Below are 13,239 nucleotides of genomic sequence, written 5' to 3'. Positions count from 1 at the left end.
TGACGGGCACTCTAACAGTTCTAGTGGACAAAAGATCTGTACACAGTGTCGGGAGAAACTGGCCCAACAGTCATTACCACAGACATGCAGCACGTGTAGCAGTAGTGAAGACGATGGTGGTAGTGGATCTCCCATACCAGGAACTTCAAGGAATTTCAATTTAGTATTATTCAGCATTAACCCAGTATGAGAGTGTATGAGAGTACATTGACCATGTAAAATACATTTGTGAATGCTAATTTTTGAGTAGATATGCAATATGTTATTGGTTTATTTTTTATATAATTGGTTAGTTTTTTTTTTTTGTTTTTTTTTTTTGGTGGATTTTAGAAGATGGCTTTCAACACAGACTTGTAGAGCGAGGCAAGACCTTTAAAATTACACCAGAACCACCTCTGTAGGTGCTATAGTTCCTGGGTTATAGCTATTTGAATTTGCGACTACATGCTATTTAGTTAAAAGTTTGTTAGGGCTATCTCTCTAAGGAGTCTGTTAGCAAAATATTTTAGTTCTGGCTGTTTTTCATATGTCCCAATCACTCCACCAAGTTTTTGAAAATCCAAGACATGTTGGCAGATTCTCTGTTGAAATGATACAAAATGACCCTCTTCCGGTTCCTCCCACAGTCAAAAACATGCTTATTTAGGGTTTGCTCTTTTCTCTGTCCCTCAGCAAGGCAGTGTCTCTACTCTGGAGTTGGTCCCCGGGTGCTGGACTGTGGCTGCACACTGCTCCTAGTGGTTGGATTATGTCTTACTGTAATTAGGACGGTTAAATGCAGAGGACAGATTTCTATGTATGTATGTATGCATATGTACAATAAAGGGAGGGGAAAAAGGCAATCATTGTGTGAACAGCAGGCTTTTGTGCAAAATGTTTGTTGAATCACCGGAGCACCTTAATGAGCTTACAGGAGCTTGAGCACAAATGTGCAACAAACATAAAGAATTTGATGAAGTTGAGTAGCCCTGTGTTCCCAACAGCTTTTCCACTTGTCCTGGACAGTCAGACTTGCATTAATATTGAATCTTGCATCTGTATTTTCAACAGTGGTGGGCACAGATAACCAAAAATTAACTTTGATAACAGATAATCAGATAACTTAAGTTATCTTTGATAAAGATAAACCGATAAACCACCCAAAATGTATCGGAAGTTACAGATGACCGATAAATTCCACTATTGTCTCTGGTACACTTGCAACTACTAACAAGCTGATCTTGAGTTTTAACACCACGACAAGTCAGCACTTCTGTCTTTGAGCGTCCTGCCCCCTGCTGGGAGCTCCTGTTTATTACATGGCTTCCAGCACAGACACAAGCTGAGGACAGCTATGAAGCTCACCTCTCTGCTCAATCACAATGATGCCGTGAGGCGGAGGTGGTCTTGGAAAATAAAGCAATGCTGAGTTATGGTTTGGTGTAAAAATAAAATGAATACTGATAGAATAACTGTCAATTCTGTTATTTTTACAAAGTTAAAATATAGCATATCTTTTAATGTTGAATAATGCACTAATTCTGAAGTTTTATAACAAACACAGACAGATCACAAAGGATTCTGGGTAAAATGTGCCTCGGCTAACACTGATTGGTTTGACTCATACATTATGTAAACCAACACGTTAATGTGAGGTGTGTCGTGTGTTGGTGTTCACAGATAAATGTGCTTTTGTAAAACATTCCATTTTTTATTTGTAAAAAAAAAAGGCATTTTCAAAAAAAAAGGCCAAATTTTAATTAGATAACCGTCTGATATAACCTGTGTCAAAAAAATAATACAACAATGTCATGATCTACTGGTGCCAGACACTCAGTACTTAAGCTGGGTTTACACTGTGTGAGTTTTGGCCCTTTTGCAGATAATTTTTCATTTGCACGAGAATTTTTTGGATCGTACCGAGTTTCAGGTTAATCGCGCGTCCTGCAATCGTGTAGTATACATGGAGTAACGAGCTGCGTTTAACATCTCACGACCACCTCCTGATCGGCGATCGTATGGTCGAATGAAAATCAACCTGTTTAATATTCTGGTCGGCCGTCGTGAGGGTATCCCGCTGCTGAAGAGCTACAAGCATCCAACTACTCGCACTGTGCCTGTGCAAACACAGCGGACCTGTCTTGTAATGTTTTTTTGTTGTTGTTTTGTTTTTAAAACTTTGATGTCTCCCATCGAGAGTTTTTGTAAATTAAGTTTGAATAAAGCTTCTGTTTACGTTTTGCTTCTGGAAACACGAGTCCAACATGTGGTTTTGAACGTACAATGTGTGTGAGAACATAAATCGTGCACTCTGAACGTTTACACCGTGCGGTTCTGTGGTACAATTTGAAGTGAAACCGAGTACAGTGATTTAAAAATATCATACAGTGTCTGCCCAGCTTCAGGACGAATGCTGCCATGAACACTACTGGCTAGTAGATGGCAGTAGAGACCGTGAAAACTTGCCAAAACAAATTCCAGATAATCTGTGTCTGCTACATTTAAGATGCATGGAATTTAACAAACACAATAATGACGTCTATAAACCCAGAGAATATATTCACGAGAGTTTTAGGCACTAGAGTTTAATGCTGTTGTCTGTGGAGCCTGAACAGAGTGAAATGCATTTGTCCTGTCGTGAACGTACTGAGATTACCCTATCCTACCCATAATGCAGTGGGCACAGCATGTGCTCACTAAAACCTTAAAAAATTAGCGCATTACTTTAAAACATATATCTGATATTTTCACTTTATAGAACTTCAGACGTGACAATTTGAACCATAAGTTAAAAATGTATGCCTCTGGATGACTTGGGTGATATTGCCAGTGTATCAGTATGGTGTAAAAGAAATGATTTTTTTTTATTTTTTTTTTTTTTTTTGTGACCAGTTCTCCTTTGCCTGCAGAGGATAGAGAGGTTTCTCTGAGAAGCAGCTCTCTTCTGTTTGCAGAGGGCAGAACTACACATCTGCTATGAAACTTTAACAGGTTCAACTGATGTTAAACTGATTTTAAATTTTAAAAATGTTTGTAGCTGTTTACTATGTTAAAGGTCTAAAAATTATCGGATGAAAATTTATCGGAAGATAATTGGTCCGATAATGGTTTTTAAAGTTTTCTAAAAGATAATCCGATAATGAAAACATTATCTTCGATAATTATCGGTTATCGGAACTGTGCCCACCCCTGATTTTCAACCTGCTTCAGCTAGCATAGTGTCAGCACTTAGCCAACATTGTTCTGCATTATTAATGAATGAAAGCAGAGCTGTCCTGTGTTTTATCACGTTCAAACTGCCTTTTTATTTATGTTTGTGTTATTCTGCATTTACAGATTTGCAGTGATCCAGTTATTTCATGTTGATTCTTTTGCCATTAAGAGCAGTTTTCCCGTAAAGCATACATCGACCATGTTTTCTGTGTGCCCAGACCCTGTTGACAAGTACCTGGAAGAGACATCTGTGCGCTACATTTCCCCAAGAGGAGCACTGCATGGAGGAAACGCTGCACCTCAAAGGAGGACAGGTGAGTGCGTTTCTGCTCACTTCTTCTGTGGGGCAGAAGGTTAACAGAGGGTCACAGTGGGGCGTGTAAGCCTAAGAATCACATCCAATGTTGTTTTCCAGGTCCTCAGCCAGTCATGTGCTGTTCTCCATCAGGACCACAAGTTTGTCCACCACGAACTAAGCCAATGCCTGCTGCTCCACGGAAGAGGAAGAGGAGTCATTCCTCAGCTGACTGCAGAGAGAAACAAACATGCGGTATTTACACAGAAATAACCATTGTTTCTCCTCCGTCGTCGTCTTCTTGCACCCGTTAGGGCAGGGGTCTGCAACCCGAGACTCTGGCGCCACATGTGGCTCTTTAAGCCATCCTCAGCAACTCTCTGTTTCTGTGACTGTAAAACTTTTTCTCTCTGAACTGCAGCATCTTGTAATTATGCTTGTAAGTTAAAAATCTCAGAGGTTTTCAAACACAGTGACGCTGTGACGTAAGTAACGCCTTTGTGGGCAAGCAATCACACGGAATATCTTCACAAATGGGAAACTGTGTTTTTGGTCTTGGATGCTGGGTTTTGCTGAGGAAAGTTCAGTACATCAGTGTGTGGAGCCAAATTTTGGGAAACTCAAAATTTTCCCCACCCGAGATTTAAAAGTGTGGAAACAGTCAGCTAACTCCTGTGTGCAGGCAGCTTGCCTTTCTTTTTTCACTCGACATGTGTTTTGACTGCCTCCATCCGTCATGTCCTAAGCTAAGGCTGGCCAGTGACCTCGCGTCTTGTGACCTTTGGTTCTGCCTAACGTTCATCAGTCACATTATGCTGTGTGTGTATGATCATACTGTGGCAGAACCTGACCTTGTATTCTGCATACAGTCTGTGTGTCGAACAGTCATGTGTAACCGTACGGTTCATGTATAAGAAATGAAATGAAGTCAACCACCCAAACGGGTTGCAGACCCTTGTGTTAGAGCACGCCACAGCAGGTCATCAGTCTGTACCTGCATGTCCTCCCTCAGCACATCCATAAACGTCCTCTTTGGCCTCCCTCTTCTCCTCCTGCCTGGGGCTCCATCCTCAGCATCGTTTTCCTCCTCTGCACATGTCCAAACCATCTCTGTCTCACATCTCTGACTTTGTCTCCAAACTGTCCTGCTTGTGTTGTCCCTCTGATATGCTCCTTTCTTTTCCCTTCGCACGTACGGCCAGAAGCTGTGTGTTGGTGTCGGCCGGTAGGACAATTGTTTAAATAATTAAGATCCTATTGCATTATGTACAGTTTGTACATGTTCAATAAAGCACCTCTATCTATCAATCAATCAAAAACAGTATTTACATTTTAACGCCATCTGCAGGAGGACTTGTGTGTGTGCATATATGAGCTTGAGAAGAGTGGAAGTTGTGCAAATCAAGGAATATTTGTAGATCAACCTCTGTACATTTGCAGGTATTAATGAGACAAATTGAACTCCATAGGAAGTTAGCTTTGAGTTAGCGGAAGTTAGCATGTAGCTAACAGTGGTGAATTGTCCCAATGGTCAAAACGACCCCCTGTGAGCAAGCACTTGGCGACAGTGGGAAGGAAAAACTCCTTTTTAACAGGAAGAAACCTCCAGCAGAACCAGGCTCAGGGAGGGGCAGTCTTCTGCTGGGACTGGTTGGGGCTGAGGGAGAGAACCAGGAAAAAGACATGCTGTGGAGGGGGAGCAGAGATCAATCACTAATGATTAAATACAGAGTGGTGCATACAGAGCAAAAAGAGAAAGAAACACTCAGTGCATCATGGGAACCCCCCAGCAGTCTAAGTCTATATAGCAGCATAACTAAGGATGGTTCAGGGTCACCTGATCCAGCCCTAACTATAAGCTTTGGCAAAAAGGAAAGTTTTAAGCTAATCTTAAAAGTAGAGAGGGTGGCTGTCTCCCTGATCCGAATTGGGAGATATATGAGAAAAGTGTTATTTCTCGCCAAAAACGAAGCGAAGTTAGCAGCTAGCAAAAACCAGGAAGTGACGTCACCATGCTAACAGCCGCAAGATCATACCATAAAATTAGGTACAGAATGTGACTTCATAACCTCTTAAAATAGGTCAAAGTTAGCCATCTTTGAACTTGTCCAAGATCTGTGTCCAAGAATGTTCCCTGTCAATTTGAAGACCCCGGAGGTAACAGGACCGGAGTTACGCTGAGCACAGACAGACGGATGCATGGACACAAGGCCTTCGCAATACCCCATGACAATATTTTGGCCTCAGGTAACAACATGTACAACCCCTGGCAAAAAATTATGGAATCACTGGCCTCGGAGGATGTTCATTCAGTTGTTTAATTTTGTAGAAAAAAAGCAGATCAGACATGACACAAAACTAAAGTAATTTCAAATGGCAACTTTCTGGCTTTAAGAAACACCTGCATCAAATCAGATCTGCTTGTTAGTCTGCATCTAAAAGGAGTGATCACACCTTGGAGTGCTGTTGCACCAAGTGGACTGACATGAATCATGACGAGAGATGGTCAATTGAAACAACGGAGAGGATTATCAAACTCTTAAAAGAGGGTAAATCATCACGCAGTGTTGCAAAAGATGTTGGTTGTTCACAGTCAGAGCTGTGTCTAAACTCTGGACCAAATACAAACAACATGGGAAGGTTGTTAAAGGCAAGCATACTGGTAGACCAAGGAAGACATCAAAGCGTCAAGACAGAAAACTTAAAGCAATATGTCTCAAAAATCAAAAATGTACAACAAAACAAATGAGGAACGAATGGGAGGAAACTGGAGTCAACATCTGTGACTGAACTGTAAGAAACTGCCTAAAGGAAATGGGATTACATACAGAAAAGCTAAACGAAAGCCATCATTAACACCTAAACAGAAAAAACAAGGTTACAATGAGGTAAGGAAAGCAATCGTGGACTGTGGATGACTGGATGAAAATCATATTCAGTGATGAATCTCGAATCTGCATTGGGCAAGGTGATGATGCTGGAACTTTTGTTTGGTGCTGTTCCAATGAGATTTATAAAGATGACTGCCTGAAGAGAACATGTAAATTTCCACAGTCATTGATGATATGGGGCTGCATGTCAGGTAAGGCACTGGGGAGATGGCTGTCATTACATCATCAATAAATGCACAAGTTTATGTTGATATTTTGGACACTTTTCTTATCCCATCAATTGAAGGATGTTTGGGGATGATGAAATCATTTTTCAAGATGATAATGCATCTTGCCATAGAGCAAAAACTGTGAAAACATTCCTTGCAAAAAGACACATAGGGTCAATGTCATGGCCTGCAAATAGTTCGGATCTTAATCCAATTGAAAATCTTTGGTGGAAGTTGAAGAAAATGGTCCATGACAAGGCTCCAACCTGCAAAGTGATCTGGCAACAGCAATCAGAGAAAGTTGGAGCCAGATTGATGAAGAGTACTGTTTGTCACTCATTAAGTCCATGCCTCAGAGACTGCAAGCTGTTATAAAAGCCAGAGGTGGTGCAACAAAATACTAGTGATGTGTTGGAGCGTTCTTTTGTTTTTCATGATTCCATAATTTTTTCCTCAGAATTGAGTGATTCCATATTTTTTTTTCCCTCTGCTTGATCTAAAAAAGTAACCGTTACTGACTGCCACAATTTTTTTTTTCCTGATTTCTTATAGTGTTCTTAAAGCCAGAAAGTTGCCATTTGAAATGACTTTAGTTTTGTCATGTCTATGATCTGCTTTTTTTCTACAAAATTAAACAACTGAATGAACATCCTCTGAGGCCGGTGATTCCATAATTTTTGCCAGGGGTTGTAGTAACATTTGCACAGCAAATGTTGAAATGCTCCTGATCTGGGAGAAGTGAAGAAATATGTTTCTTAAAATATAAAGAACCACAAAACAGTGCTGTTCTAGTTTTTTGTCTGTTTACTAGATAATTTAAAAAAATCTTATTTAAATTTGAGACTTTTCTTATAGTGAGAGCAGTAACCATTGAAAAACTGTGTAGCTTTCTTTGTTAAAAATAAAAATAGACTAAACAATTTACAAATCTAAAATGTTCACTCAGCTTGACTGTGGTTGATTTAACATCCTGCAGCTAAAGACTAACGTTACCTGATAAACTTCAGCAGAGCAATAACATCACGTATTAAGTAAGGATTAAACAACGAGAAGCCGTTCATTATACGGTTTGAATGCACGATGTGGAGTCTAAAACACCACGATGCGAAGCGGAGTGGTGTTACTCCGCGAAGTGCATTCAAACCGTATAATGAGCGGCTTCGATTTGTTTAATCCACTTATACCGTGGTCCCTCACAGTGAGCTAACACACAAATATTTATTTAAGTTAACAGAACTTAATAAAAATGCATAAGTATTTGGGACTATTTTATGCCAGTCTCAAGATATTTTGCCTCCGATGTGCTTACCGAGCCTGCGGGCCTACGCTGCAGCGGGCCACTCACACCGCCACCCCTGTCTGGTGTATGGAGCTGCGGCCAACTCTGGCAAACAGGTCCAGAAACTATGCTCGCTGTTTTGATGTGGAGTGCTCCAGCAGCCCGCAAGGATAGAACCATTCTCTTCTTCTTTCCCTTCTTCAGTCTGTTCCGTTTGTCCGATGTTAATCTTTATGCCGTTGCTTTTGCTGTTCTTCTCGTTTGCTCTCCTCTTCCATTCCTCAACGTTTATTTTGGTCAAAAATATTAAAATTCACTTGGAAATCCATGTTTTATCACGTTTCTGTCATTCACCTGTCAAAACACAGCTGATCTGCGCCAGCTGATTTGCGCGTTGTTATGGTGACAGCCAGAGCAGAGTGATTATAACAAGTGACTTAAGTCGCCGAACTACGTGTGCGTATACACGAAAATAATGCATGCCAGTTAGACATGGAATTCTCACTGACATGGTATAATTTTAGTTTACTCACCTCAGACAAACTGCAGAAACTCTGTTGCTCAAACTGGGTGTGTGTATGTATCTATACAGTGATGCTGGTAATGCGTTACTCTAATCTGACCACTTTTTTCAATAAGTAATCTAATGCGTTAATCTTTCCAAATCAGTTATCAGATTAAAGTTACTTCTCCAGGTCCCTTTTTCATTACTGTTATTTTTGTATTGTGGGTGCAGAATTGCAGAATTAAAACTGTGCTCAGAAGAACTGTCCACTGTTACCACTTGCAACAACCTGCAAGCTTTTCCTCACTGTGGCTCCGAGTTGAAAAACAGTTTTCTCCTCAAAGTGCTCAGAGCTGTGGCTTTACAAAGACATTTTTAAGCCCCCCCCCCCCCCCTTTATTTAAAACTCTGTACTGCTCTGTGTGTCCTTGCTAAAAACAGCTGACAGTTTTTTGTTCCACCCAAGTGCGCCTAATGTCTCTTTCTGAGGGCGACATGATGTAAAAGAAAGATGATAAAACTTTCTTACATGTCAATCTGATCGTGTTTTCTGCATAAATAAGCGTTATCCATTCTTCTGATCAGACAGCAAGTCAGTGGCGAATCCGTGGGGGGGGGCACTGCTCCCCACAACAGTCCTAGATTAAAAGTCCACTTTTGAAGACAATTTTTCATACTGTTACTTATAATAATTTCAACAACTAAAATGTTTAGAAAGAATTTCATAGGTACATTTATAAACAATATTAGAAATTGTAAGTTTTACTGGCTGCTGTCTCCTCTGGTCTGGTGGGTCACAGCTCCATCTGGCCACACTGACGAACAGTCTGTGAAAAAAAGCTCCTCTCAGCAGGGTTAAGTCTGTCACTTGTTCTTCTGCTTTTTGTTCAGTCTTGTGGTTATGACTCACAGACTGAGTGTTTCGCTTTTAATTTTTGCTTTTTTGGGCAACACATGACAAACACGGTAACTGCAAAAAAAAAAAAAAGAAAAAAAAAACGATGACTGCAAGATGGAAATGCATCTGCTGAATCGCCAAGAAAGTGAGATAAAATGCATCAGCGACCAGTAATTATTAACAAATGTGCACGGATAGACTTACAATCATGAAAACATGGTGTTGCTAACTGGGACATTAAATAATATGCGACATGTCCTTTAAAAAACAAAAACATAAAAGCCCACCATGCTGGTTGAATCATATTATAGGGGATCCAAATATCAGCATAGGGGTTCCTACGCTCAACTGTGCTGGTGAGAACCCTGCTAATGTCTATGTACAGTTGGTACATGTTCAGTAAAGCCCCCTATCAATCAGTCAATTATAAATGTTTTAATGTCATCTGCAGAAAGGCATGCGTATGCGCATGCATGAGCTTTTGACAAGCGTGGAAGTTAGCTTTGAGTTAGTGGAAGTTAGAGTACAGTGGAAACAGGTGGCACTTGAGCTCAATTTGAGCTTTATGACAAAGGCTGTGAATACTTATGTACGTGTGATTTTTTTTTTTTTTTTTTTTTTTTTTTTTTTTTCCTTCAAATTTATAAATACAAATACACACATTAAGCAGAACAACAAAACTGGGGAGAATTGGGGTGAGAAAATAGTCATCAAAAAAGAAAACCTCAAGAATGCATCCCTGGGCATCAAAAATGCTGACAATGGTACACTGACCCCCCCGCCATTTCAGATCCTGGCTACCGTCCTGAGATTTTAATTGGTTACAAAATCTGTCCCTTAATGTGTTTATTCTGAAATATTTAAATGTGTAGGTTAAAGTCTTTTATAATATGATGATCCATCAAAAAAAAGAGCAGCAACAGTTAGTGAGTGATATACAGTAAAATTCACATATAATGAATTCAAGTGGACCGGCGAATTTGTCTGTTATAATCGAAATCTGTTATATGTATAAAACTGACAAAATCCATTATATGTGTGTCATTATATTAGTTACAGCCAGGAGGTGCTGAACGATCCACAGGGAATCCCAGCACCAATTAGTCTGACGTATTTCCTTGATAAATGCCTGACCTTGAATCTGGACCTGCTTCATTTAATGACCGGGTCAAAACTTTGTCTGAAAAAAAGTAAATGCCTGCCTGAAATAAGCGCTGGCCATTATGTAAATTAAAAGATTACATTTGGTCGAGTCCCTCTTTTTTTCTAAGTCCACTGTGGAGTGGTAACTTAAAATGCTGAAGCCTGCTTTTGCAACTCTGGAACTCTGTGGCTGTGCAGTGACGTCGACGTGCACGTGACCCTTTTAAAGTTCTCCGTCGCGTTGGTTGGAACAGTGGCTGTTTATGGATTAATTTGTCCCTCAGCGAGCACTTTTTAGAGTCATCAACCTCCAAACCAATGTTATGGTTGTTCCATTTCCCTCCATGAACTGTGGGTCATTTGACTTTTTATTTTTTTAGACTCAGTGTTGTAATGTTGGTGATATTTGTGGACTTTTCAGCCAAACATTCCTCTGTTTGATCAATGATTCATGCTTCTTAAGATAGAAAAAAACAATCCATATTTTCCCATCCACCTCTCACTGAAAACAGTGGACACATACAGTCTGTGGCTGACTGTCAACACTTGAAGTCAGTTTTCTCCTTGTTCGGTCCAGCAGTGCTGCCTGTGCTCACTGTGTCCCCCCTCTCATACTTAAAATGACACACGAACGTCCAAGCAGCAGTAAAGATCTCTGTCTGAACTCCCCTCAGCGTTTTGAATACGAACAAAAGTTTCTGATGACTTTGCAGACATCAGCTGACACAGAATTCATTTTGCTGGATTGAAAAAGTACTTTTATCAGACAAAAACCAACACAAACTGATAGTGTGACTGGGGCTTGAACAAAGCTGGCCACATTCTGTTTGTCACACAAGAGTCTTTCACAATAAGAGCACAGGACAAATGGATGACATCATCACAAGTCAGACATGGAAGGGGCGAGAACGTTGTAACCCCCCCCCCCCAAAAAACGTAGTTTTACAATATGGTGGGGGTCACGGGATTAATTTATTTTAGGTAGGCATTTAATACACGTTAATTAAAAAAATATTTGATTTTGGGGAGGTGTATGCATATAATGACATCATTGGTCTGTGTGTTGATCGGACTCTGGTGATGTCCTTAAAGTGTGGGGAACATCACATCGCTCTGGTGTCTGCACACATACGATGGATGCATGCAGCGCACGGGCAGTGAACCATATACACAAGTACCTGGTTAGTGCGCTTGGTTTCAGTGCGGAAGATTCCCTGTTCAAATCCCACCCCTGCCACATTTCTCCATGTAATGTGAAGTTGCATCATAAAGGGCATCCGGCGTAAAATCTGTGCCAAATCAACATGCAGACCCACATTGAATCTGCTGTGGCGACTCTGAATGAAAATAAGGGAGCAGCTGAAGGGACTTACGTACCTCAGAAGGGAAAGGACTTAAAGTACAGTAAATCAGAGCAAAGGCCCAGAAGGATCAGATGTGGTTTGTTGCTTTTCAGAGGGTTAGTTTAGATCATCTGTGGCATGAAGTCGTCTTCAGAAGACAATAAAGTGTTTGACAGAGTTATTTCTCGAACAGTATCTTATCTTATTGTCACAGGCCGAGTAACTACTTGGATGTGAATTTCAGGATGGCGGTCGTGTGCGTCAGGATGTGGTCCAGCACCTGCTTATTCATCTCTGCTAGTTACATGTGTATACTCCTGTCTGTCAAACTCCCTTGTTTTTACTTGGGGTTGCCACAGCAGACCTGAATGTGATTTGGCACAAGTTTTACACCGTATGCCCTTCCTGATGTAACTGTATTATGTGGAGAAGGGCGGGGGTGGGTTTGGACCGAGACCTTTCTGCTACTTAAGTGCTTGGCCCATCCTCTCTGTGACTTTAATACTTTTCCCATCCATTCATCCATCCATCCAGCTTCAGTGTTTCCTCCTCACAGAGGAGCATTTATTCTGATTTTGGCCTAAGGGCTGATGATTCTGTTCTCTTCCAGCTTCTGGTTTATTTATTAAAATCTTTCGTATTTTTGTTTAGTTTTTGCCTTACGTTTATGAAAGTGATGTTTTTGTGGTAACGTTGTCCACCTCTAAGTCAGTCCTTCGTCTCTCTCTCTCTGTCCAGATATCCGTCTCCGTGTTCGTGCTGAATATTGCCAACACGAGTCGGCGCTTCAAGGCAACGTCTTCTCAACAAGCAGGAAGCTGGGAGCGGCAATTTGAGCGCTTCAACCAGGCCAACACCATCCTGAAATCCAGAGACTTGGGCTCCATCATATGTGACATCAAGTTTCTCTGAGCTCACATATCTGGATGCCTTCTGGAGAGACTACATCAACGGTTTCTTTACTTGAGGCCCTTAAAGGGGTCTTCATCACAGATTCACTAAAACAGGCTGTGGGCCACGAGGCGATAAAACTCCTGGTCAACGTGGATGAGGAGGACTACCAGGCAGGGCGCCGCAAACGCTCCTTAATTTGGTCACAAGTGGCGGTAGCCCAGCAGGAGGCAGCAAAGAGGTGTGTCTTAGAGGCTCCCATGCCTCCTGGATGGATTGATTGAAGTGGACACGTGACCTCTGAGGTGCCACCTGACCTCTGGGTGATGGCTGGTCCAGGATCTGTGTGGGCACTCCTAGCAGAGCATGCATGGTGCAAAGAGCAGCAGACGGTGCATTGTGTTCCACATGAGCCTGAATGTTAAGCTGTTACTGTTCTGTAGGAGGAGAGGCCCGAACCTTTGTTTTTAGTATTCTAGCTCATTAACGGTTGATTGGTGGCTCCTGCTCATCAGTTTGTGTAAATATAGGAACGCATCCTTCGGCAAAGCTGTTACTCCCAGAGGGAGCTGTACCTCCACCTCATCTGTTGC

The 13,239-nt window shown here is 41.3% G+C and overlaps 1 pseudogene; it reads left to right on the top strand.

The window, feature by feature from the left end:
* The first annotated feature begins 3,391 nt into the window (after positions 1-3,391).
* LOC117511520 lies at positions 3,392-12,926 on the top strand (annotated as a pseudogene).
* Positions 12,927-13,239: the final 313 nt, after the last annotated feature.

This window comes from Thalassophryne amazonica, chromosome 6 (genome assembly GCF_902500255.1).
Source record: "Thalassophryne amazonica chromosome 6, fThaAma1.1, whole genome shotgun sequence".
In the NCBI taxonomy this organism is placed as follows: Eukaryota; Metazoa; Chordata; class Actinopteri; order Batrachoidiformes; family Batrachoididae; genus Thalassophryne; species Thalassophryne amazonica.
This window is presented reverse-complemented; position numbering and strand designations above follow the sequence as displayed.